Source organism: Megalobrama amblycephala, linkage group LG9 (genome assembly GCF_018812025.1).
Source record: "Megalobrama amblycephala isolate DHTTF-2021 linkage group LG9, ASM1881202v1, whole genome shotgun sequence".
Classification (NCBI taxonomy): Eukaryota; Metazoa; Chordata; class Actinopteri; order Cypriniformes; family Xenocyprididae; genus Megalobrama; species Megalobrama amblycephala.
The window spans coordinates 25,377,789-25,404,736 of NC_063052.1; the positions used below are offsets into that span (position 1 = coordinate 25,377,789).

A 26,948-nucleotide genomic window follows, 5' to 3' on the forward strand; every position below is an offset into this window, starting at 1 on the left:
GAATGATGGTGGACAGGAGAGAATGTTGACAAGGGCGAAGTCAGGAGCGTCCTGGTTTGATCACACACACGCACACACACTCGCCCTCATTCACTTCCAGACTCATTTTAAATCAACACACACGTACGTTTAATATTGCATAAGGGAGGTGTTAAACTCACCCCGCCACGCAAAAGTGGCTTTATTTGGTTTTAAGGGTGTTCTGAAGATGCTTTCACTAGATCTGGCCCAAACCTTTAACGCAACCCCTCCTCTAGTTCCACTGAAATATGCTTAACCTAAATATTTATCTCAATTGACAGTTATCACACTGTTATGCGCAAACAAAACGGGCCACAGGACTGTTCAGTCTCTCTCTGAGTGCAGCAAAAGAAAGATTAAAGGAATAGTTCACCCAAAAATGAAAATTCGGTCATTATTTACAAACACTTATATCGTATTATCTTCTGTGAAACACTAATGGAGAAGTTGCCCAAAATGCTCTTTTCCATACAAGGAAAGTAGATGGTGATTTATACTGTCAAAAATCCAAAAATGAGTGAGGAGCAGGTAAAAAATTATTGCATTATTCACTGTTAAACTTATAATGTGGGGTTGGAATGAAATGAAGGTGACTGTTTGAATATATATATGAATTAATAAGTATATATTTACTACCATTCAAGTTTGGTGTCGGTATGATTTTTAAAATGTTTTTGAAACAAATCCCTCATGCTCAACAAGGCTGCATTTAATTAATTAAAATACAGTAAAATATGTAATATTGTTAAATATTATTACAATTTAAAATAACTGTTTTCTATTTTAATATTTTAAAATTCAGTGTTACATGATCCTTCAGAAATCCTTCAGCTGATTTGGTGCCCAAGTAAGATTACTTATGGCTATTAATATTAAAAAACCACTTGGCTACTTAATGTTTTTGTGGAAACAATGATCCAGTTATTCAGGATCCTTTGATGAAAATTCAAAAGAACAACATTTGTTTGAATTTTTACCTTCATTTTTGATCAGTTAATGCATCCATACTAAATAATTATATATATAGTATAATATAATAATAATTAAATAATAATTTAACTCTTTTTTTTCAGAACTCCGTGTGGCAACACATGAATATGAATTTTACTGATTTGCGTCGAAACACAAAAAATATCAGGAAGAAAATCACACACTGTAAAAAAAATACCCGTAAAATTTATGTTAAAAAAACGGTAAAAGAACTTTACCATAAAAAATAAGGAAGCAACATTTTAGGTTTTATGGGACAGCACATTATTTTACAGTTCAAAACCATATAATTTAAAGGTTTACACTGTAAAAAATGATCGTGATTTTAACGGTAAAAGACTGTAAAAATGCTATGGTGAAAAACAGTTAATTGGTTTACAGAAAGTTTCCATACTATATACGATGAATAACTGTAACTGTAATCTAATGGTACATTTGATTTAATTTTACAGTAAAATACCATTAAATTTTACAGTTTTTGGAAGTCATTGTATAATTTACAGTGAAAAACTGTACAATTCCCTGCATGACACTTCACATTTGATGTATTTTCATTGCAATAACTGTTTATTCTTAGTTTTTCTTAGTTTAATCTAATCAGTTATGTACATTAGGGATTTATGTTACATCTAATGTTGTTTAATGTTTATTGACACTGTGTGTACCTTCTATATATTAGTATTGTCCTTCTCAGCTTTTGGAAAAGCTGCTTGTGATGAGCTTTAATTCATCATGTGACTCGCATGTATTGGCAATGCTGATTACTTAGCAAATCAGGTTTGGGGTCAAATCAAAGCAAGTTCGGGTAAAGCTTTGTTTCGATAGTCCACTTTAGACATTCTACTAACTATTAGTAACTTTGCAACTACATATCAACTACAAGTCATTAGAGTATTCGTAGACTGTATACTATTTGATAACACTTTATTTTGATGCTCTCCCAACAGACCCGTTAAAAGCCGTTAATCCAAACTGTTTAATTGATACTTTCCAATAAATTCATCATTATTTCATCATTATTTTTTTTTACCAAGCTTTTTGCGATGCATTATGGGATTGCATTCCCTGCAATGTATACATGCGTTAGAATTTGGCCCATATTATGCAGCATAACAGCCTCTTAACATCACAGGTGTATTCGGGCCAGGTCTGCTTACATGGCTTTATGTCATTTAGGGTGGGTTACTGAACATAAATACACCTACGTCAGTCCCAAGGTCACGCGCACACTCTCACACACTCATTGTGTTAAAGGATTGCTGCCTGACGTGACCTTGGTGCCGGGTGAAAGCAAAACATCTCAGACAGTCTGATCTGCCACCCAGTGTATCTTTTTTTTTTTCCACCTTTAGAGCAGGAAAGAGCCGTTTGTTTCCCATCAGCAGTCAGTCTCACTCTGTAACTCTAAGCAGCTGGCCAGTCTCGACTGCATTATTCATATAAAGAGAGAGAGAGAGAAAGAGAGAGAGACAGAGAGAGGGAGAGAGAGAGAGAGAACGCACACTCTTCACCAAAGTTACAAGATTTATGGCCCTCTGTTTAGGAAATAATTCAAAGTTCATACTCACATACATCATATTTTGAAACACATAGATTATGGGGTGGAACACATTTATCATATTGCAACACACCAGCACATGCACACACACGAACGCACGCAGATACACACTCACAAGTGCACATGTTCTCAATCTCTCTGTCTCTGTCTCTGTGATACACACACACACATTCGCACGATTTGCACCGGGGCCTAATTTCACAGGGATGCGTTTGGTCTGTATGAAAAAGCTTTGTATTAGCTTTGTCACTGAACCCATCAGACAGTAATGAGGCCATGCTTAAAACACACCCTCAATTCCAGATAAGAGCAGGGAGAGACTTCGCCGAGCACGTCTGCTTTGCGCCGTTCCGATAATACCTCTCCGTCATTTGTCACTTGTACATTTCAGATTTCTAATCTCAGCCAAATTGATCCGTATCGTGCATTTTTATACAGGCTTTTGTGTATATTGATATTTGTGGATTGCTTTGTGTCAACAAAACAAATGTGTATAGTTTTTATTGTGCAATGCGTTTGATATACTTCAGGAAGGAGAATAGGGAATGTTGGCTGGTTTTGCATGCAGAGTCCGAGCCACGGGCTAGGTGGAGTTTAGTGTGAGCCGGAGCTAAATATGAAATGAAAGTGAGTTGTTTGCTGAAATATTATTAGATGTTAAGACTCATATATATATATATATATATATATATATATATATATATATATATATATATATATATATATATATATATATATATATATTATTTTTTTTTTTTTTTTGGAACATTGTTTTTTACAAGCTGAATCTTGTCTGATTCATAAAAAAAAGAAAGCAAAGCAAAAAAAAAACCAAACAAACAAAAACATTCAACGCAAAAACAAAGCCAAAAAAACAAATTAAACAAAACAGACAAAAAAAACCAGACCATTATTATTGTTAGCTAAATGACTATTAAAACATGTTTAATTGAAATAAAGCTGAAATTAATAAAATTAATATGTACAGTTCAATAAAAATATATTCTGAATAACAACTGAAAACAACTATTTGGACATGTTAAAAATATTTGAATAAAATACAGTAAAAACAGAAATCATTTGAATATGCTGATTTGCTGCTCAAGTGACATTTCTCAATATTATCAATGTTGGAAACAGTTGTTTTGCTTTATAAATTTTTTTTCAAGATTGTTTGATAAGTTTGAGTGTTTGAAGTGTTTGAAGAAAGTTCAAAGGAACACATAAAAAACACAAAACAAAGCAAAACACAACAAAAGCAAAACAAACAAACAAACGAACAAAAACATTCAAAGCAACAACAAAGCCAAAAAAACCTATTAAAGTATTTAAACAAAACAGACAAAAGGTATGTCAACCGTTATTATTGTTAGCTAAAAGACTATTAAAACATGTTTAATTGAAATAAAACTGAAATAAAATATAAATATTTGATGAAAAACTAAATGAAAATTAAAAATGTTGTCTTGGCAACATTTTTGAGTTTTAAGTTACTTACTGGAAATAAGTAAACTAAAATTGAAATAAAAATAAATGAAAAATAAATAGTAAAAAACAAACTTAAAAATTATAAACGCACATAACAAAATTAGTAAAAATTAAACTAAAATTAAAATGAAATCTGAAAATATAAAAGCTAATCAAAAATATATTAATAAAAAAACTATAATAATAATACTAAAATAACACTGGGTCTGTCTGAAATACAAAATGGTTTGCTGATAAGCAAACATGAATATGCATCAGACCAATTTTAATGCAGCAATATTTATTTAATTATTTATTTGACACAGAGGGATCAGATTTATTTGATGGAATTTACTTAGTTTTTTTTTTTTTTTTTAAATCACAATTATAACAAAGTATTAATTTGTTTGATTCAAGACCAATCCACTGAATACGTGATTCTGGTGAGACGAATTATATTCATTCAGTTTAGTCATGGCTGTCCATATTCTTTATAAACAGAAAAATCTTTTCATTAGGAACGCAGAATGACACGAATCACGTAGGGTGATAATTTTAGTATGCGCCGTGTTATTTGAAGCCTAACCCACATTTTGAGACACAGTTTTTCAAAGTCAGAATCATCCTTTTTAAAGAGGATGGTTGTCATTGTCTCTTAATGAAGCACAAGGACATTATTGACAACACTTGAAATGAGGTTACCAGTGGTGAGATGCAGTATGGTGGCTTATAAAATTCTCTCCATTAGCCCACAGCAAATGAAAAAGAAATGGCGTGACCATCAGTCTAGGCCCTCCAGACTCGATACTTTCAAAGTCACTGAACAAAAAAAAAAGAACATGTCTTATTTCTTTCATTTCAGGGAAATCTACATTTCGCTTTGTTTATGCTCCTCCTGGATAAACGTTTAATTATGAATCATTTCCAGTAACAAAAAAAAAGAAGATATAAAGAAAATGCAGAGGCGTTAGACAGCTAAGAGACACAGAAAAAAAGGAATACAACTTATTTTCAAAAAAAGACACTTAGCTGGGGGTACTAGGACATGCGGCTCTGAGGTCCCATTAATTACAAAATGCATTAATATTTTATTAGTCCCTTATCAGTAATTAATCAAGCACTTTGATGTAAAGTTCAGCTTACAAAAGCAAGAGGAAATGGTTCCTCAGATATTCGCCCGCTCTCAGAGATGCCTTATTATTTCACAAGAGACGGTTAATCCTCGCATGCCTTAAAAGCATTTTTCCCCTCTTAAGCTTTGGCATACTGCAAAAGAAATACGAAATACACGCAGTGGCTGTAAGGTGTCATGTACAATATGAGGGTGGGACGGGGGGTTGGGGGGGGGACTGCATTTGTAGACAATGAGCTCCCTCAGATCTGATTTGGCGAGGCGTCGAAGGACACCCAATCACAGTAAATATTATTCTTTGTGCTGTGCCTCTAATTAACATGCTTAATTGCAGCTGTCAAAAGGCTCTTCAGATTGTTAAGGACATGCGAGCTGGAGAGTGGTGTGTGTGTGTGTGTGTGTGTGTGTTTGGAGGGGTGGTACTGGCCTGCAGCATGACTGAAGCGGTTGTTTCACTATTGAAAGCTCACATAGATCACACAAGATCTGCTAAAAGGGGCTTACAATGATTCAGATTATCAGCGGACTCTCATTACAGGACTATCTTTTTTGTATAGACTTTTGTCAGACATATATATATATATATATATATATATATATATATATATATATATATATATATATATATATATATATATATACTGTACAAAAAATTCCCTGTAAAGTTTACGGTAAAAATATGTATTTCAATGTATTTACCAACCTATTGAAGTACTAATATCTGTTTTGTACCTTTATAATACACTGACAACCACCAAACACTGTGGTGATGAGTCACATGATGAATCGAAGCTCATCACAAGCAGCTTTTCCACAAGCTGAGAAGGACAATACTAATATATAGAAGGTACACAGTGTCATTCACACAAACACCATCATTGTAACACTGTTGCATTTTTAATGTAAAAATGCAATAAACATTCATTTAACAACATTAGGTGTAACATAAATCCCTAATGTACATAACTGATTAGAAAAAAACTAAGAAGAAACAGTTATTTCAGTGAAAATACATCAAATGTGAAGTGTCACACAGGGAATTGTGGAAATGTCAATTTACGGTTTTTTACTAAAATTAAAAATTACTTGATTTTTCACTTTCAAAAACTGTAAATTTAACAGTATTTTACCATACAATTACATTAACTGTACCCTTAAATCTATTACAGTTATTCACCGTATATAGTACAGAAACTTTCTGTAAACTGTTTTTCACTGTAACATTTTTACAGTATTTTACCGTTAAAATCACAGTCATTTTTTACTGTGTGTGTGTGTGTGTGTGTGTATATGTGTATATATATATATATATATATATATATATATATATATATATTCTGAATAACAACTGAAAACAATTTGGACATTTGTTAAAAAATACTTGAATAAAAATATAGTAAAAACATAACATAAATCATTCGAATATGCTGATTTGCTGTTTAAGTAACATTTCTCATTATTATCAGTGTTTTTTTCCCCTTCCTTTGTTCCCTTTATGTGTACTTGTTTGTGTATATGTATGTCAGTGGTCAAAAAAAAAAAAAAAAAAATCAATATTGACTTTATCAAGGTGTTCTGTTTGATAAATTATTTTTTCAAGAAGTTTGATAAATAGAAAGTTCAAAGGAACAGCATTTATTTGAAAATAGAAATATTCTGTAACATTATAAATGTTTTGCTGTACCTTTGCTGATCAATTTAATGCTTACTTGCTGAATAAAAGTACTCATTTCTTTCAAATTAAAAATCTACTTAAAGTTGTGTACAAGTTGTGTTGAATGTTTTATATATTAGATCTGTCCTATAAATGCTATATATATATATATATATATATATATATATATATATATATATATATATATATATATATATATATGCTTCTAAATCAGTTTTATTCAATTGAAAATGGTTATTAATGTTACTTAATATTGACTTTAAATGCTGGAGATTAAAGGGACTGTTCACCAAAAATGAAAAGTCTGTCATCATTTACTTATCCTCAAGTTGTTCCAAACCTCTATTATTATTATTTTTTTCTGCTGAACACAAACGCAGACATTTAAGGATGTTGGTAACCAAACAGTTGATGGGCCCCATTGACTTCCATAGTAAAAATAAAAATAAAAAAATACTATGGAAGTCAATGGGGCCCATAAACTTTGGTTTGGTTACCAACATCTTTAAATGTCTACTTTTGTGTTCAGCAGAAAAAAGAAATTCATACAGGTTTAGAACAACTTGATGGTGAGTAAATGATGACAGAATTTTAATTTCTGGGCGAACTATTCCTTTAATGCAAAACCATGGCTCTAACTCCTTTCTAAAACCTAAATGTGTCAGAGAAACTCATAGAGATGACGTCAGTATCTGCGTGGCTTGAGTAGGAATTTTTATGTTTAAATATGTAAAAAACAATGTTCCAAAAATCTTCAGGGTGATCTGAGGACAGCAGCGTGATGATGTGAAATCTGTGCGAGATAAATTCCCACGGACCCCTCGTGCTCACAAAAATGAAAATTATTTAATCACCCACAAAATCTGATATGTAGGTGAGGCTGAACTGAGGACAGAGCATAATTAAAAGATCAGAATTTATTCCCTAGGAAACCCACACACTGAGGTTGCAGTGTGACTGGAAGGTCAGTGTGCTCTTTAATGGATAGCATTGATCCTAATGCCTCTGTTTCTGATTGGCCGAAGCTGAACTTTCTCTCCCTGCAGCACCTCCCCCTCCAGCCCACTGATGAATTGACCCACCTGTAGGCCCTCAGGCGGAGCTCCACCAGGAGGCTCATGTCCACAGCACGGCTGTATTACAGCACAACAGCACATGTGGCAGGTTGTCTCTCTCTCTATCCCTCTCTCTCAAACACACACACACACATAGCCACAAAGAACAGAAGAGAAACCATCCCATTACTCCATTGGAGGCCCTTAGAGCTTGATGAGGTCTCTCTATATCTCTGCTGTCCCTGTCTCTGACACTGAGGGCCAGGACACAAGGGGAAAACAGCACTGCAGGTGCTTTTCTCTTTCCCAGTCACAAGAGAGGTACTTTAGGACAGACAGTACACAAAAATAAATTAGGTACACCGGGGTTGTTTATACTGTAAGACCAAAAAAACATTAGCAGACAATATACAGAGAGACTATAACACAGGGAAGTTATCACAAGGGATATATCCAAAGCCTAAAATTGCCACGGTTTAAACTCTTGTGCCGATGCAGCATTGGGGGACCATCAACTGTCCTGAGCGTTGTTCACATTTGTTTACGTTCATGTTCTCACAACATTGCATTGTTATAATTCATAGAAGTATTACCGGCCAACTGGCGATTGACACCGTTTCATATACTCGCCAACACCAATTTCACTTTTGGCCCTTGGCAAGTGTATGAAACGGTGTCAATCGCCAGTTGGCCGGTAATATTTCTATGAATTATATAACAATGCAATGCTGAATTTAAACAAATGTGAATGATGCTCTGAACAGTTGATGAGCCAGTGCTGCATCATCACAAGAGTTTAAGCTCTTTTTAAATATTTAACCCTTAAATGCATCATATACATCATTCACTACCCTCCTCCTCATTAATTTTTTAAAGTTAGACATCAACCTTCTTGGTATTCCTCAATCAATTCATTATAAAGAACATAACAAGAAAAAAATCATAAAATTATAAAAGAATGCCTATTTTTATATTCATTTTGGTATAGGGTCGCTAACGACCCGAGCTGTGTATGAGTGTACGTATATTTTTTCTTCACAACAATAATTGAATCTTAGATGACGGAATAAGTGCAATTCACCTTTATTCCACAAGGTGGCAATGTCTGATACACAATGCTGAAGTGACGACTCATTCAGACAGAAAACTAAATAATAAGAAAAACATGAAATGTCTTAGCGATTTACTGCAGAGCAAGTATTGTACGCAATCAAATATGACTGTAACTGTTACTGGATGGATCTGGTGAAGCTGTTAGCGATCGAAATATTGATTTTGAAGATGTTGAAAATTATATAGTTTTGAGAATACATTTGAGATCGCAAATGGGCTCATATTCGTGACATCAAACATAAAACTAGCCTATTATTTGCTGAATTTACTGGGAAATGAGCTCTGACGAGGACAGTGGTGATGGCATAAAACATCTGCTCAAACTAAGCCCTTTCAAGCTCCAAAAGGTAACAAAGTATGCTTTATTTTATTCTTCTGTAATTGTTACTCTAATATCAAAGGAGTTTTATATTATCGCGACAGGTAGAGATCCTTCCGTGTTAGATATAGATCCGGGTCGATAAAGACCTGAATATGTAAGAACGATTGGTGAAACAGTCATGCATTTAAGGGTTAAATATAAGAAGGCGCAAAAAGTTTTGTGCGCACCAACGCTATCTCACGACCAATTCGTACGTATTTTATGAGGTGGCGAATTCATACGATTTGTCTAAACCCGAGTGACGGGTAGGTTTAGGGGCGAGGTTAGGGGTAGGTCATTCATATGAATTCATACGAATTTGGCAACTCATAACATACGTATGATTTACCAAAAAAATGTACAAATTCGTGTGTGAGGTCGTACGAATTAGCCGCCTGTGAATTGTGAATTGTGGGGACATTCCATAGGCGTAATGGTTTTTATACTGTACAAACCGTATTTTCTATCGCCCTAAACCTACCCATCACAGAAAACTGTGCACATTTTTACTTTCTTAAAAAACTCATTCTGTATGATTTATAAGCCTTTTGAAAATTGGGGACATGGGGTAATGTCCTCATAAGTCACCCACTCCTTGTAATACCTATGTCATACCCATGTCATTATACAAATGTGTGTCCCGATATGTCACAAAAACACGCACACACACGCACACAAAAAAAAAGTCAAAAAATGCCTGTCTCGAGGAGTATCCTAGTAAACATAGTCAGCTTGAGTGAACATAAACAGTAGAGAAAGATGTGTACCAGTATCCGTGGATTAGGTCTTAAAGTGACAGCAGCCTAATATTTATTCTGCTGTCTGTGTTTTTAATGTTAATCGAATAACAAAGGACAAATAAAATTTAAAAAAATATTCAACTTTAAGGATTATTCTATGTTTAATTCATACAGTGAAGACTATCCAGTGATATTTTTAAATTAGATTTTTTTTTTAATTCAATGTCTCTAAAGTCTAAACTGAAAACTATTGTTACGTGTCTTTAATGATATTTAAAATTTATATTAGTTAGGCTAGTAGTTTTAGCTGTAGTATCGAAATTGGAATAGAGAATTGTGAATTTTCATGGGTAACTAAAATGTTGGTGTCATAAATTTCAAAAGTTTCATGGCTGGTAAAAAATGTTAATGGCTGATAAAGTCAGGCCACTGGCAGATGTGGCAAAAAGATGTTTAGGCCCTGGATATATCTATAAAATTTACTATAAGATAAAATGTATGTTATATTATATAATTTGTAAATTACAATGTCTGTTGGCCCTATCTAAATATATATATATATATATATATAATATGTTAATCCTTTTACATTTTTGCTGTTTCGTGAATTGTTTTAACCCCTTAAGCCCTGAGGGTATTTTAAAGACTCATAACTCCAAAACTCTAGCACGGAGAGTCAAAAGGTTGGTATCGTTTGAAATAAAACTTTTTACATTTAAAAAAATAAATAAATTTAGACATTTTCATGCTGAGAAACTGCTGATAAATACAAAAAATAAAAGTTTGCCCAAGGGAAATTTGACATATATTTCATATTTGATATGCAATAATTTAGAAAGGAAATAAGGTAGGAGGACAATTTTTTATGGTGATATTCCTCTAAATGTGTGCTGTATCTGGATCAAAATTTTTGGCGATTGCATAAAGAAATAAAAAGTTACAGCATTTGGAACCAAGGTATCCTTTTTTGTTTAGCCCTTGTCGCCCCCTAATGGGCATTTTTAAAATCGTTATTTCACGTGGAGTAACTCGTGATCGACGCGTCAGATTATGTTGATCTTGGACTCATTTCAATCGGGAGCATCCACTGTAAGTAATGATGTGCCATTTTCTATAATCTATGCATGTTTCATGAAGTTTTAAGCTTAAATGCCACGTGATGGCTAAATTTTAGTTTTAGTTAGCATCTGTGCACCTGTGGGGTTTATGTGTTGTAATTTCGTGAGCAATATCATTATTGGCTTATTGGATTATGATGATGTTTACGGAGCCCCTAAAGGGACATGGTGGTAGAAAAAAAAAAGGAAAGGAAGGAAATTTTACGTGGTGGTGGAAAAAAATTTGGGATGGGAGGAATTTTTTTTTCAAATCTTTTGCGTTCCCTCGCAAAGATGTTTTGCGTTCCCTCGCAAAGATGTTTTGCGTTCCCTCGCAAAGATTGCGTTCCCTCGCAAAGATGTTTTGCGTTCCCACGCAAAGATGTTTGCGTTCCCTCGCAAAGTTATAATCGTTCCCTTGCTGTGAACTCGGACAAACACTTCCTCTTTAATGTCCCGCTGGCTGACAGTAGTGTTTCAGTTAGTAACATACGTTAATAATGCACACAAATAATGCGCGGCTCATAGAGTTTGAACTTGTTGGACTCAAAAATGAAGAAATGCAGTCAGTGCTTATGTCAAGCAGTTCAGTTGGCAATATATTCACAGATTCGAGCTTCCCGGATTAGTAACTCGTGAGCTAAACGTTGTTAAAAACACAAATGAAGCTACTTCCAATCATAGTAACCTAGACAACAAGCTACAACAACCCAATTTTCCTCAAATGTGTTTTATAATAAATTGGTCTCTATGAGCAGGCGGCGGAGATACACGCCTGAAGGGACCGTCTGAAAAGTGCAAAACCCAACACTTAGTTTGATAAAAAAAAAAAAAAAAAAGCATAACGTTTATGATTATTAATTATTAAATAAAATAATATAATAATAACTTAACTGTTATTAGTAAAAATATTAAATAAATTGTAATGCCATCAAATCCAGTAAGCCATTATCATGCAAAAGCTGTTGTATGTAAGCTGTGTACCAACATCATTTGTGTAAAGAAGGCCTTTAAGTGCTACTTGCCAAACTAAGTGTTGTAGTACCTATAACCAGCAGGAGAGCAGTGATGTATGAACTGAATTTGGTGCCAGTACAGTATGTTACAGTGAAGTTATTGAGTATTTTTCGTAATATAAAATGAGCAAAAGGGTTTCGGGTTTTGCACTTTTCAGACGGTCCCTTCAGGCGTGTATCTCCGCCGCCTGCTCATAGAGACCAATTTATTATAAAACACATTTGAGGAAAATTGGGTTGTTGTAGCTTGTTGTCTAGGCTACTATGATTGGAAGTAGCTGCATTTGTGTTTTAACAACGTTTAGCTCACGAGTTATTAATCCGGGAAGCTCGAATCTGTGAATATATTACCAACCGAACTGCTTGACATAAGCACTGACTGCATTCATTTTTGAGTCCAACAAGTTCAAACTCTATGAGCCGCGCATTATTTGTGTGCATTATTAACGTATGTTACTAACTAAAACACTACTGCCAGCCAGCGGGACATTAAAGAGGATGTGTTTGTCTGAGCTCACAGCAAGGGAACGATTATAACTTTGCGAGGGAACGCAATCTTTGCGAGGGAACGCGAAACATCTTTGCGAGGGAACGCAATCTTTGCGAGGGAACGCAATCTTTGCGAGAGAACGCAAAACATCTTTGCGAGGGAACGCAAAACATCTTTGCGAGGGAACGCAATCTTTGCGAGGGAACGCAAAACATCTTTGCGAGGGAACGCAATCTTTGCGAGGGAACGCAAAAGATTTGAAAAAAAAAAAAATTCCTCCCATCCCAAATTTTTTTTCCACCACCAAGTAAAATTTCCTTCCTTCCCATTTTTTTTTTCTACCACCATGTCCCTTTAGGGGCTCCGTAGATGTTAGATGATGTTTTAATCATGAGAATCTGCTTTAAATAATTGGAGTACATGGTACAAAAAAAAGTTATAAATTATGATTTTTTTTTTAATTATTATTCAGAAAATAACTCAGCAATACTTAAGAGTTAATCAAAGTTTTGAAAAATATGATTATTAATTTTTTTTAGCTAGGTGGCGCCGGCGGGTGGTACACTCCATTTTAGAGCGATGACTCAGCACTTGTTAAGAGTTTAACAAAATGGATGCATTAAAAAGCTGAGTTTCTAAGCTTTAAAATTATACCTATTTGTGCACTTGGGGCTTAAAACAAAAGTTTTAATTTGCTGAAAAGTTTTTTGACAGTCAGTTATCTGGTTTCATTGTGACACCATATAGTATGACAATTATATATTCAGAAAATAAACCTTAAAATATTTCCTATTTTTTATATTTGATTTGTTTTATACATTAATTTTGAATACATTGGTATAAATAAAAACTTGCATTGTGTAGGATATTTTAGAAGATTTTTTTTTTTATAGAAAATAAGTGCATGCATATATGGTTAGAGACAAAACATGATTAAAAAACCTGAAACCAGAAATACAACAAGCTGGATTTAATGTCTAAGGCAATTCATTTTGTTATAATAAATAATTAAATAAAATATATAGCAATCTACGGAAGAGGATTAGGGCCAAGCAATAATAAAAAAATAAAACCATCTCAAGATTAAAGTTGTTAAATTTCAAGAAAAAACTCAATAAATTTCGAGAAAAAAGTCGAGATAAAATGTTGAGAATAAAGTCATTAAATTACGAGAACAAACTCATTAAATTACGAGAAAAAACTCGTTAAATTTCGAGAAAAAAGTCAAGATAAAATGTTGAGAATAAAGTCATTAAATTTACGAGAATAAACTTGTTAAATTATGAGAAAAATGTCATTAAATTTTGAGAAAAAAGTCGAGATAAAATGTTGACAAACTCATAATTTAATGAGTTTATTCTCAACATTTTATCTCGACTTTTTTCTCGAAATTTAACGAGTTTTTTCTCGTAATTTAACAAGTTTATTCTCGCAATTTAACGACTTTTTTCTCGTAATTTAATGAGTTTTTTCTCGTAATTTAACAAGTTTATTCTCGTAATTTAACGACTTTTTTCTCTAAATTTAACAACTTTTTTCTCGTAATTTAACAAGTTTATTCTCGTAATTTAACGACTTTTTTCTCGTAATTTAATGAGTTTATTCTCAGCATTTTATCTCGACTTTTTTCTCGTAATTTAACGAATTTATTCTCGTAATTTAACAACTTTTTTCTCGCAATTTAATGACTTTATTCTCAACATTTTATCTCGACTTTTTTCTCGAAATTTAACAAGTTTTTTTCTCGTATTCTCAACATTTTATCTCGACTTTTTCTCTAAATTTAACAAGTTTTTTCTCGTAATTTAACGAGTTTTTTCTCGTCATTTAATGACTTTATTCTCAACATTTTATCTCGACTTTTTTCTCGAAATTTAACAACTTTAATCTCGAGATGGTTTTATTTTTTATTATTGCTTGGCCCTAATCCTCTTCCGTAGCAATTAGTAAACACATATGGTATTTGTAAATAAAATCATATTATTTCAGCCAGACAGAGAAAATAAAATGCCAGAATAGCTGAGTAATCAGGCTCGCATACTGTAAAAAAAACACATTTTTCAACAATCTTGGAATACGTTTTACAAGAAAATACTATTTCAGTCTTATTTGTGAATTTTACTAGCAATTTCTGTGTGAAAATCGTTTGACCATCATTCACCACTACAGCATTTTTTTTATTACACTCTTTCAGAAATCTGATCATCTAATTAACTCCAAAACTAAGAATCAATAAATGCATACATACTAACAAGAAGACCCTCACCCCAAAAAATCTTCTGTCAGCATCTCTGTTTATGTTGTTTGTAGATATTTTTACATTTTCTGTGTGTGAGTGCTCATTATGTGGTAATTGCAGTGTAACTCACGGATTTGTTCTATAAAACAGACATTTTGGGATAATTAGCTAAAAAAAGCAGTCGAAGTGCATATGGCTCCCCTGCTTTGGCTTAGTTCTGTTCACATATGGCACTCTCTGCTGAAGCTTTTAGCTGTTTGCCAGCGTTCACTGTGTAGGGGGGGCCGCACAGACGCACAAAAACACCCTACACAAACCTACACACACACACACACACACAGCCTCACTTCGGTCATTGAGCATCCAAGCATGAGCCACACCTGACTCACACACACAAACAAACACACACTCATGGCTGTGGTGTTGACTCCCACACCTTTGGCTTTCATTCCTTTAAAATAAAGTCATTGATGTCCTTTCATAAATGTTGTGTGTTTTCTGTAAGCAGAGGAAGAAGACTTTCTGTTTTGATAGATGACATAAGACGAAAAGAAACCTGCTTTATTTGGTATCGGTGAACTTAGTACGGCTCATAATTGCGCTGTGAAAATTTAGAATAGTGAGAAATCAAAACTGAGCTCACCAGCCCACTAACACATCGCCCTGGCAAATATGCTCCTGCTCCATAATTTGAGTAGGTGGCGTTACAGAGAATTTTCGGCAGCTCCTGTGGCTCACACATTGCAGTTTTAACGGTAAACACACATGCAGATTACACCGTCATTGTACCGATTACAACATTTGCCGTTCGCGTCAAGACAACAGTGATTAAAATATCTGCTTCCCGACCCCCTCGATCATCTTTATGAATACTGCGTGTTGTGTGCAAGCTCAGGAACACATGCTGAGACATAGTGTTGTCCACACAAACACGTCTGCGCCCACATAGTCACACAATATATCGTCTTTATCAATGCCGTGGCGTTCAACGAGGCCTTGCTGTGCTGCTTGTTCGAGAACGATCATTTCTGCATCACAGCTTCAATTAACCTTGTCCTGCCAAAAAAGCTGAGCAGCATCAAAATTAGCACAGCTTAACTCATTTACGCAACATTCAAAATGTTCATCCTTAGTTTTGTTGCGGTCCTCGCATGTCATTTTAACCCTCATGGTCTGTTTGGGATAGATGTTTTGAAGAATATACTTGTTTTTTCATGCAGAGTTTTTATGCTTCAAGAAGGATGCAAAAGCACCATAAATATATATAAATTTATGGTAACACTTTAGTTTAAGGGCCCAATTTTCACTATTAACTACTAGGATATTGGCTGTTTATTAGTACTTGTAAAGCACATATTAATGCCTTATTCTGCATGACTATAATCTACATCCCTTAATCCTACCCAATACCTAAATGGAACAACTGCCTTACTAACTATTAATAAACAGTAATTAGGAGTTTATTGAGGCAAAAGTCATAGTTAATCTGTAGTTAATCGTGAGAATTGACCCTAATCTAAAGTGTGACCAAATTTACACCCACATAATTTTATTTTGCTTTTGTCATATGCAAAATGAAAGCTCCAACTTGAATTTAATCTAATAGAAAGCAGTAAATAATGCAGTGTCTTTCATATCACATTTGTGTGGACTGTCTAATTTGGTGTGTACATTTCTCTTCAGGGTCCAACCTGTTTCTCTTTTCACACATAATCAACAGACAGAAGCCCTGCTGGCCTGAGGGTCATATGAGGACCTTTGCATGACCCCTGACCTCAGTTTGAACCAAGACCCTCGAGTTCATCCACATCTGCGGCTGTAGAGAAGGTCACAGGAGAGTTCATGGTAACCTGCCTTTACTGTGACAACAAGCAGAATGAGGTTTGTTATTAAAGGCAAAATGTTTGTTAAATTAAAGGTTGTGATATAATTAGTAGTTAGGATATCAATAACAGTAGCCAGCTGCTTCACAAAATAATCACACATTAATTAGGCAGCAGACTACATGCATTTTAGTAGAATTACGAGAGCAACCAAATTCGACTATATGAAAATGGATTCTATGAAAATCATAATTTGTAGTCCATTATGTCTTTGCATAAATCCTTGAAAATGAATGATTAAAACAATAAATGATAACATCTTCTATGAATCTGTAGAAATATATATGTAATTTTTTTGTCAATATTATATTATTTCAATATTTTGGAATAGTCAATCTAATTGTTACAAATCCTTGAAAAAAAAAAGATTAAACAATAAAAATAACCTTTTCTATAATATATGATATATCCGTGTGTGTGTATAGATAATATATAATAAAATTATTATTATTATAAGGTATTATGATATGAATGCATTTTAATGTATTAAGAATACTTTTATAATGTATTGTATACAGAATTCGTAAAAAAAGTATTATTTATTCACATATTTTCATGTCAATCAGTTGCTAGCGATTGACTGTGTTTTTGGATTTTAGGATGGATTTCGTGTAATTTGCCGTTTGCACACATATGCCATTCTTCTTGCCGTGTGTTTAATATACAGAGATTCATAACTAATAAAGAAAGAAACAGTCTTTTCGTGTCAGTCAGTTGTAAATGATTGATTGTATTTTCCAGGAATCAAGATCAACCCCCCTGATAGGTTTCCTTGTATGTTCACCCTTTCTGATGAGGGCCAACAACTAAAGACTCCTTAGTTGGCTAAGCAGTTTGTTTAAAAGCCCTAATGGAATATTCAGAGCTAATTCAAACGCTTTCTGATAACTTAAGACGGCTTGCGGTGTGATCTCTCTCCCTCCTCAAAATATTTGCCATGAAGGACTCGCGCTTTGAAATGTATAAAGTGCACCCATTCAGCAGAGCATATCTGTGAGTGCACATCAAAGTGCTGTGAAGTGCTCAGATCTGCTTTGCTCAGTGGAATATGTGTGGATGTGAGAATCTGCCTCTGTTATTGGGATTCAGGACATGAATCTCTAAACTAGCTTGATATGCACGCCTGTTATTTGTAAATACACTTCAAACATCTCAATGGTAGTTTGCAACATAGGGGTGTAAATCACATTTTATTTAAAGTATTTCTACTGTTGGATGTCCTCAGAAGCATTCTCACCGTGTTACAACCACCTCACTCAGCTCACAGCCCGTTCCCGAGCGCTTTCAAGAGGACATCTTGTTTTAAAAAACGGGATATTTACAGGTCATCAATTCGGTAGCACGTGTTCTGTTTAACGCGGTATTTGGATCTCGGATTGTTCTCGCGCCTCAAACGCCCTCTTGCTAGACACAAACATTCGGACTTTCCCTTTCTCTCTCCATCTGTCAGTCTATCTCTCTTTCTCACTCTCGCTTTCTCTCTCTCTGTGTGTGTGTGTGTGTGTGTGTGTGTGTGTGTGTGTGTGCGCGCGCCTGTGTGTTTGTACAAGTACGTTTGTATGTGTGCGTCTCTGGGACCGTTCTGTAATTCTGTACTGGAACAAGGCTAGGATAATGTAGAGGGTAATGCCTCCCCGGAGACACACAGAGGCTGGGTAACACCGAGTCCAAACAGCCCAGGCTCAAGCCTCCCAAGCGGGTTGCTGTACAAATGCAGCCTTTGATGTGTGATTTGGAGAGACCAGGGGCTCAGAACACCAGAGTCTTACACTCAATTCAGGTTAACCTGGAGGCAACCCCTGTGAGTGTATGAATGTGTGTGTGTCGAGGAACAAACTCTTGCTAGCCATTTTATTGTCTTTTCTGTTGGAAGCTACTTTAAATTATACAAGCAATTACAAGCTATAAGTAGTTAAATTTGATGTACTGTAGTCATGATGCCCATTCAAAAAACGTAGTAACAAAAAGAAAAATACAGAAGTTAAGATATAAAATATGTTTTACATTTACTGGTAACTTTTTACTAAAGTCCTTAAGTGAGCTTATTACATAAAAATGTTGTTTACTTGCATTAAAAGCAGGACAGTCCATGTTTAATGGAAAGTTGGGTCTTAAAGTAATGTAATTTGTTGTTTGTACACGTATCCCATTCTTCTTGCCACGTGTTTAATATACAGAGATTCATAACTTAATAAAGAAAGAAACAGTCTATTTTATACATTTTACTTTTACTATTTGTTAAAGGATTAGTCCACTTTTAAATACACTTTTCCTGATAAATTTACTCACCCCCATGTCATCCAAGATGTTCATGTCTTTCTTTCGTCAGTTGAAAAGAAATGAAGGTTTTTGAGGAAAACATTCCAGGATTTTTCTCCTTACAGTGGATTTCCATGGCTATCCTTTAAACGATATCAGATGAGTAATAAGGGTCTTATCTAGCGAATCGATCGGTCATTTTCGAAAAAAATACAACCGTTTATGCTTTATAAACAAAATATCGCATTGAACTTACTTTCCGCTTCCGCATTCTTCATAACGCTTACGCTGAATGTCCTACGCCTTCCCTATTCTACTTACGGAACGAACGCGGCGCCAGTTTAGTTTTTTTCCGTAACTTGAATATATATATATATATATATATATATATATATATATATATATATATATATATTAATGTAAAGCTACACTGTTGGGAAAACAGTTATTGTAATGCTAATAAAAAATGTAGTTATGTTACCATCGCTACCAGTAGCGTTCAAATTGCTTGGCATGATTGGCCATTTGTTTGAGCGTTTGAGCCCTTTGTTTCTCACCATGAGCATTTTGCCCTGTGCCATTATTGAGGCCCGTTAAAATAATTAGAGAATAAATAAATGACAATCAGGAGATGAAATGAAAATGTGACGGTGTGTTAAAAGGTGTAAAGAGAGACGGATTGGGAAGGACTGATTGGAGAAGAAAGAGTGTGGGAGGAACAGAAAAAGAGAGAGATTCAATGTCCTCCAGGTGCCACTACTCGCATGATTTCATCTCAGGGCCATAATCAACCTCCTTAATGAAATACGTAATTAACATATTATAATTGTGGTAAGGATGGTTTTGACAGAAATCATTTTCCATATCTAATACTATGCTAATTTAATCTGTTCCTCACTCCCCGACATGACCCTCGCTGATTAAGTTTCATGGCAGATTTCTTCCTCTGCCTGCCATCGTGCATGTGTGTGAGACGGAAAGTGTGCGCCTGTGTGAGCGGATGTGGCCGTTTATGTGTGTGTATATGTGTGTTTGTACCTGTGTGTGTGGTCAGATCCTGATGGATGGACGTTCTGGTGAAGTCTCTGTCTCAAACATGGCTGTCAGAGTGAGCTGGGACAGACTGCAGCAGATGGCAGAGACAGGCAGGAGACTGGGAGAGTTACAGCAGGTCTGCCCTCCTCCACGTGGGAGGTGGAGAGCAGAGGAGAGGAAAAAGGATTTTAAAGTTTGGGGGAAGAGAAAGGAGGGGTGTCTTTTCTGTTTCTCCCCTTAAAACAAGTGCTTGCAGTGGGCATTTAGAGAGGTTTAACGTCAGCTCCACCCACAGCTGTATTCTGGACAACAAAGGCTGAGCTAATATTAGTGGTGAAGGTGTCAGATGTTACCTCAAACAATGTTAAACAAAACAACAAAGACAAAACAATTTGTAGGTCAACTTTTAGGGAACTTCTAATGGGTTTTCAGTATAGTTTTCAATTTCTGAAAAAAATATTTCCTGCTAGCATAACTTGAAAAGACTTTCATGATTTGTTCTACAGCATAAACTACATACAGTTATACAAAATGCAATTTTTTTTAAATCGTCATGTGCTTAAAAATTAGTAAACTTACCTGTTTCTGGTATCTGTAGTTCTTGTTTTGTAAATGAAATATAATATAAAAATAATGTGTGTGTGTGTGTGTGTGTGTGTGTATATATATATACTATACACACACACACACACACACACACATACATACATATATATATATATATATATATATATATATATATATATATATATATATATATATATATATATATATATATATATAGTATCTCAAAGAAGTGAGTACACCCCTCACATTTTTGTAAATATTTTATTTCTTTTCATGTGACAACACTGAAGAAATGACACTTTGCTACAATGTAAAGTAGTGAGTGTACAGCTTGTATAACAGTGTAAATTTGCTGTCCCCTCAAAATAACTCAACACACAGCCATTAATGTCTAAACCGCTGGCCACAAAAGTGAATACACCCCAAAGTGTCAATATTTTGTGTGGCCACCTTTATTTTCCAACACTGCCTTAACTCTCTTGGGCATGGAGTTCACCAGAGCTTCACAGGTTGCCACTGGAGTCCTCTTCCACTCCTCCATGATGACATCACGGAGCTGGTGGATGTTAGAGACCTTGCGCTCCTCCACCTTCCGTTTGAGGATGCCCCACAGATGCTCAATAGAATTTAGGTCTGGAGACATGCTTGGCCAGTCCATCACCTTTACCCTCAGCTTCTTTAGCAAGGCAGTGGTCATCTTGGAGGTGTGTTTGGGGTCGTTATCATGTTGTCTCCGAAGGGAGGGGATCATGCTCTGCTCATTCATGGTTCCCTCAATGAACTGTAGCTCCCCAGTGCCGGCAGCACTCATGCAGCCCCAGACCATGACACTCCCACCACCATGCTTAACTGTAGGCAAGACACACTTGTCTTTGAACTCCTCACCTGGTTGCCGCCACACACGCTTGACAACATCTGAACCAAATAAGTTTATCTTGGTCTCATCAGACCACAGGACATGGTTCCAGTAATCCATGTCCTTAGTCTGCTTGTCTTCAGCAAACTGTTTGCAGGCTTTCTTGTGCATCATCTTTAGAAGAGGTTTCCTTCTGGGACGACAGCCATGCAGACCAATTTGATGCAGTGTGCGGCGTATGGTCTGAGCACTGACAGGCTGACCCCCCCACCCCTTCAACCTCTGCAGCAATGCTGGCAGCACTCATGCGTCTGTTTCCCAAACACAACCTCTGGATATGACGCTGAGCACGTGCACTCAACTTCTTTGGTCAACCATGGCGAGGCCTGTTCTGAGTGGAACCTGTCCTGTTGAACCACTGTATGGTCTTGGCCACCGTGCTGCAGCTCAGTTTCAGGGTCTTGGCAATCTTCTTATAACCTACATCATCTTTATGTAGAGCAACAATTCTTTTTTTCAGATCCTCAGAGAGTTCTTTGCCATGAGGTGCCATGTTGAACTTCCAGTGACCAGTATGAGAGAGTGAGAGCGTAACACCAAATTTAACACACCTGCTCCCCATTCACACCTGAGACCTTGTAACACTAACGAGTCACATGACACTGTGGAGAGAAAATGGCTAATTGGGCCCAATTTGTACTCACTTTTGTGGCCAGTGGTTTAGACATTAACCCTTTGATGCGTATGATCACACCGGTGTGATTAGAACGTTCAGCGCCTCACGTGATCAACTGCCAAATTCAAATGTGCGTGCACGCTTTGGCTGGTGCTAAACCAGAGACGGACGTGCGCAGTTGCCTGGCAAGGCCAGACTGATATATCTTCTACAAGATATATCAGTCTGGTCAGTTCGCCATCTGTTGCGATTCGAGTCAACTCCAAACCGTACCGTGCAATCAGATTTGTTTATTTCAGTGACGCAAACAGCGTCATTCTAGTGCGGCGAAAGTCCCTTCAATATCAACAAAGATTGCGCACGGGAGACCCGAGAGTTTGTTCTATTCAGCCGTGAATTCAGTTTTAAATGACCAAAAACACATTAATTATTTACTTTTCGCTGTTGACTCTCTTGTCGCTTTGCTAACGTCATATCTGCCCTTCTCTGATTGGTTTACTCCGCTTCCTGTTTGTTCGGATTTGCTCCGCCCTAGAAATCGAATTGATTCAATGGCCGACCAGACTCATCCGCTGGTACAGTGGTGAGGCTGGATTTTCCAGGCAACGCGCGCAGCACTTTCATATATCACATATATGCAGTGTTTAATGTTTATTTTAGGTTTCAGACATTTAAATACACATGAGTACTAAAAAAACAAAATATTTAGAGTTTGTATAATACACAATGATGTCTATAGAAGTGGAAATAACAACCCTTTCCATTATAATTAGACGACACGTTTTATTCATATCAGATACACATTGTGAAAGTAACTTTAAAGTTTACTCTCTTCTTCCCCAGTTCACCGACTCACTTACTTTCATGTATTTCGGGAGAAGTGGATGAATTCACGTGTTGTAAATCCAACAGATCCGATTCTCTGTTCGGCGCAAACTAACATGGCGGCGCCTATCGCGCATATGGCTCAACTAACGCAATCGTTATAAAGGTGTTTAAACAGCAAAACACAAACACTTGCTCAGATTTGGCAATCGGAATATCAGATATTTCATGCTATAGCTAACAAATTTGTGAATATTTTGAATAATAAAGAAAAAATTAAATAAAAGCAGATCATCAGTCATACAACGCTGTGGTATGTTATGTGACAAGCAATGATACATCACCATGGAAACAATAAAGTGATACGTTCTAAATAACGGTCGCCGCGCTGGGGGCTCAGACAGAATATTTTAAACTTACGTGCGAAAGGGTTAATGCCTGTGTGTTGAGTTATTTTGAGGGGACAGCAAATTTACACTGTTATACAAGCTGTACACTCACTACTTTACATTGTAGCAAAGTGTCATTTCTTCAGTGTTGTCACATGAAAAGATATAATAAAATATTTACAAAAATGAGAGAGGTTCTATGAGATATTTGTGAGATATGCATTTAATTTATTAATTATAATTTTAATACTGTTATAATAGGGTAAATCAGGGATAATTGGAGATAAGAGAGAGGAGGCTAATTTTCTATGTTTTGTTCGTCTTTCATTGGAAGTATGTACTGCATCTGTTTTGGCTAATTGTACTTGATTGCTGATCCACTGAAGTAGGATCTAAGTAGGAAGTAGGATCTGAAGTTGATACTTAAAAAAATGTGGGTGTATTTAACTTCCTGATTGAAAACAATGCTGATAAAGGTTGCATGACTAAAACATATTAAACTAATACAACTCATTTTTCGTGTACAGACGACAACGTTGTCAAAACGACCCCAGTTCACATGGGTCCAAGAAAATGACTAAAAACGCTGTATTAGGCATGCCAGGCCAGTAGTTGGCGATGACTTTGTAAATAAACACTACGCGCCTATAGACTAAACTAGGGCTGTCAAAATGGCTAAAAAACTACATCCAAACATTTTATTTAAATATTACTAATATTCGAATTATATTCGAATTTAAAAGGCATAATTTTAGTTAGAGGAAAAAGGCTTTTGGCTTGTCTCCTGAGGCCACAAGAGGACGTAATGAGCTAGCAAAAACATTTAAAAGCAACAAAACCTATGTTTCCATCACCCTGTTTTTACGTGCATTTTGAAGTATTATACTTCAAAATGCACATAAAAACAGGGTGATATTGCATCAGAAACGAGTGATGGAAATGGCAAATTTCGAATTAAAATCCCTTAATTCGCAATAAAGTCTTTACGCTCGCTTGAGGTGGTTTTTGACTTGTGCGAAAAAGAGTTCATGCAAATGATGGGAGATGGAAACTCATTTGCCAAATAAGGGGCCATTTACACGATACCGTTTTCAACTAAAAATGGAAAAAATTGCATGCGTTTTGGCCATTCATTTATACGACAACGGCATTTTGGTGGTCTGAAAATGCGAACTTTTGAAAACGGGTTTCAAAGTGCAATTTTTTGAAAACGGTCTCCGTGTAAACAACAAAAATGCGAATCTGTGAAAACGATGACATCATGCACATGCTCGTTACACATTCAGTCTATAGTGTTTCAACGCCATCTAATGGCCTGCCAGCAGAATACAGCGTTTTTAGTCTTTTCATGGATTCAAATGAATGGGGATCGTTTTGATAATGGTGTCGTCTGTAATCAAAAAACCCAAAGGAAAAACTTCGCCTTTTTATGCATATCGTTGTCGTGTAAACGTAGGCTACCCTCAATTCTGACAGAGCGAACATTTAACCCACGTAACTAATAGGCTGTTTCCGCTGATGCTGTTTTATTTAGCCTACTGTTGGGTACAATACCACCATCATCCGCTCAATCAACTTGATAGAAATGCAAATAATTTGCATTTGTTTTTTTTAGTTTTTTTTTTATGTGAACTTTGAAAAGATTCGCTTCACATTTGGATGGAAACCCAGCTAATGCTAATGACTCTTATATCATCATTGCATCTCGTGCGCTACTGATAAGGCTGCCTGGCGCATACCTAAGATTGGAATGCACAGTTTTTCCCATTTTCAAAAGTTTGCATTTTGCATTATTGTTTTGGTTTTGTAGTAGCAACAGCAGCAATAATAGCACTTGCAGTACATATTTATTTTTATTACTTGTTGTATAAATAAACACTGTTTACACAGGTGAAGGAATCTCTCTTTAACCTTCATAAACGTTTTATTTTCTCTTTCCCTCCCTCTCTCTGTCTCTCTCTCTCTGAATCCAGTTGAGTTTTGTCGCGCTCTCCACAGCTGCACGGCCGTCTACGCGGCGGGCTTCTCTCTCCCTCTCCCTCATGTGCACTCAAAAGGTCAAGTAACGAGGGAGAAGAAGTGAAGGAGAAGTAACACGCAACAGCTGAGTGTGTGGGGAATGGGAGATGAGTGACAGCATGTTTGCCACTGCATAATGAGTGGTGCTCTTTCCGCACTCCGTAACTGCCTCCATGCCCCCAGGTGCGCTCAGGCCCAGTGACGCTTCACCTTAACTCCAATCAGACAGCACATCGGAAGTTCTTCAGTGAGGTGTGGCCGTCCAGAGATGCCACTTAGTGTTGGCATCCCCCTGGGGACGCCTGGATGTCTTTTCCAGTCATTTGTACTGAGTAAATGAGACACGGAGCTGACAATGTGTGAGTATATGTGCCCTGTTCTGACAAGAGGGTAAATCGCCAATGTCTAATGCTGCTCGCTTAAAACGTTGGATACATTATTTTTGTCTTGATTAAATTATGTTCGTCCTTGCTAATCGGGTCTATGAAACATCACTGTCTGCTATAAACATGCCTTGTCCCTTTAATTCCCCTTTGGCTATTTTTTTTTTTTTTTTTTAAGTAAAGTTTAAGATTATTATCTTGTCCAGTTCTGGAATGCCTTTTTTGCAGGAAAGTGGACCTCAAGGGCCAGAGTTGAGAACCCCTGCTATAAAGCCTATTGTATCATATATGATACACTAAATTATAAGGCCTCTAAATCATCAATCATTTATGTCATCAAGCTTCACCTGATGTACACAATCTACTACAGGCCTTTTACTGTCTGATTGATAAGCCTTTTAGTATAATTCTAAAAACATCTAGTGCTGATGCACAAAGAACACAGACGCAGTCAAATCATTTACATAATGACCAACGCAATCTACCAAGAGCAGTGCAAATTAGAGTTGGGTCACAAATAAGAAGAGCTGATGCTCATCAGGTGCTGGTCGACATTGTAATATACGGATAACGTCTTCCTCTGGCATTCCAAAGAAATTAAAATGAGTGGAAAATATTTTCTCCCTTCTACCACACACTCTCTATTCTCTGCGGTGTCTCCTCCTAGCAGCAACAATTGCAGCCATGTCGCAAAATGGGTTAAGACATGCTTTTTTGGGGCATTATTAATGGTGCCAATACCAGTAAATTGACTAGCTCAAACATTAGTAAATCTTGTTGCATGATTCATTTAAATACTCTCCTCCCATAAATTTTGCATCTGAAAGGGAAACTCCTACAAATGCATATGCAATAAGGTCAGCCACAAAAACAACTTAGTCCATGCCTTTTCAGTGCTTATGTTGCACTGCGTGTCATTAGTAAATCCCGACAGTAGTTTTTTAATGCCAAAAGAGGGTTTGCGCTGGCCAAGCTGTTAGTAAATCTGGCCCATAGAGTGACAACTGATATTTACAGTATATTCATTTTATGCAAGTAGTCTGATATAGTATTATAACGATCAAACTGATTTATATATACATAAGAATTGCATCTTACTTTT

The 26,948-nt window shown here is 35.9% G+C and overlaps 1 long non-coding RNA gene across 2 annotated transcripts in view; it reads left to right on the forward strand.

Moving 5' to 3' along the window:
- The window catches only part of LOC125275433, a 71,554-nt gene extending 44,984 nt beyond the window's left edge, over positions 1–26,570 (forward strand). The window contains exons 3-5 of one of the 2 annotated variants that reach the window (XR_007186442.1): positions 7,890–8,007; positions 16,638–16,835; positions 25,418–26,570. This is a non-coding gene — a long non-coding RNA (uncharacterized LOC125275433). The remainder of the gene's footprint in view (positions 1–7,889; positions 8,008–16,637; positions 16,836–25,417) is intronic. The other variant, XR_007186443.1, reaches the window with a different exon arrangement.
- Positions 26,571–26,948: the final 378 nt, after the last annotated feature.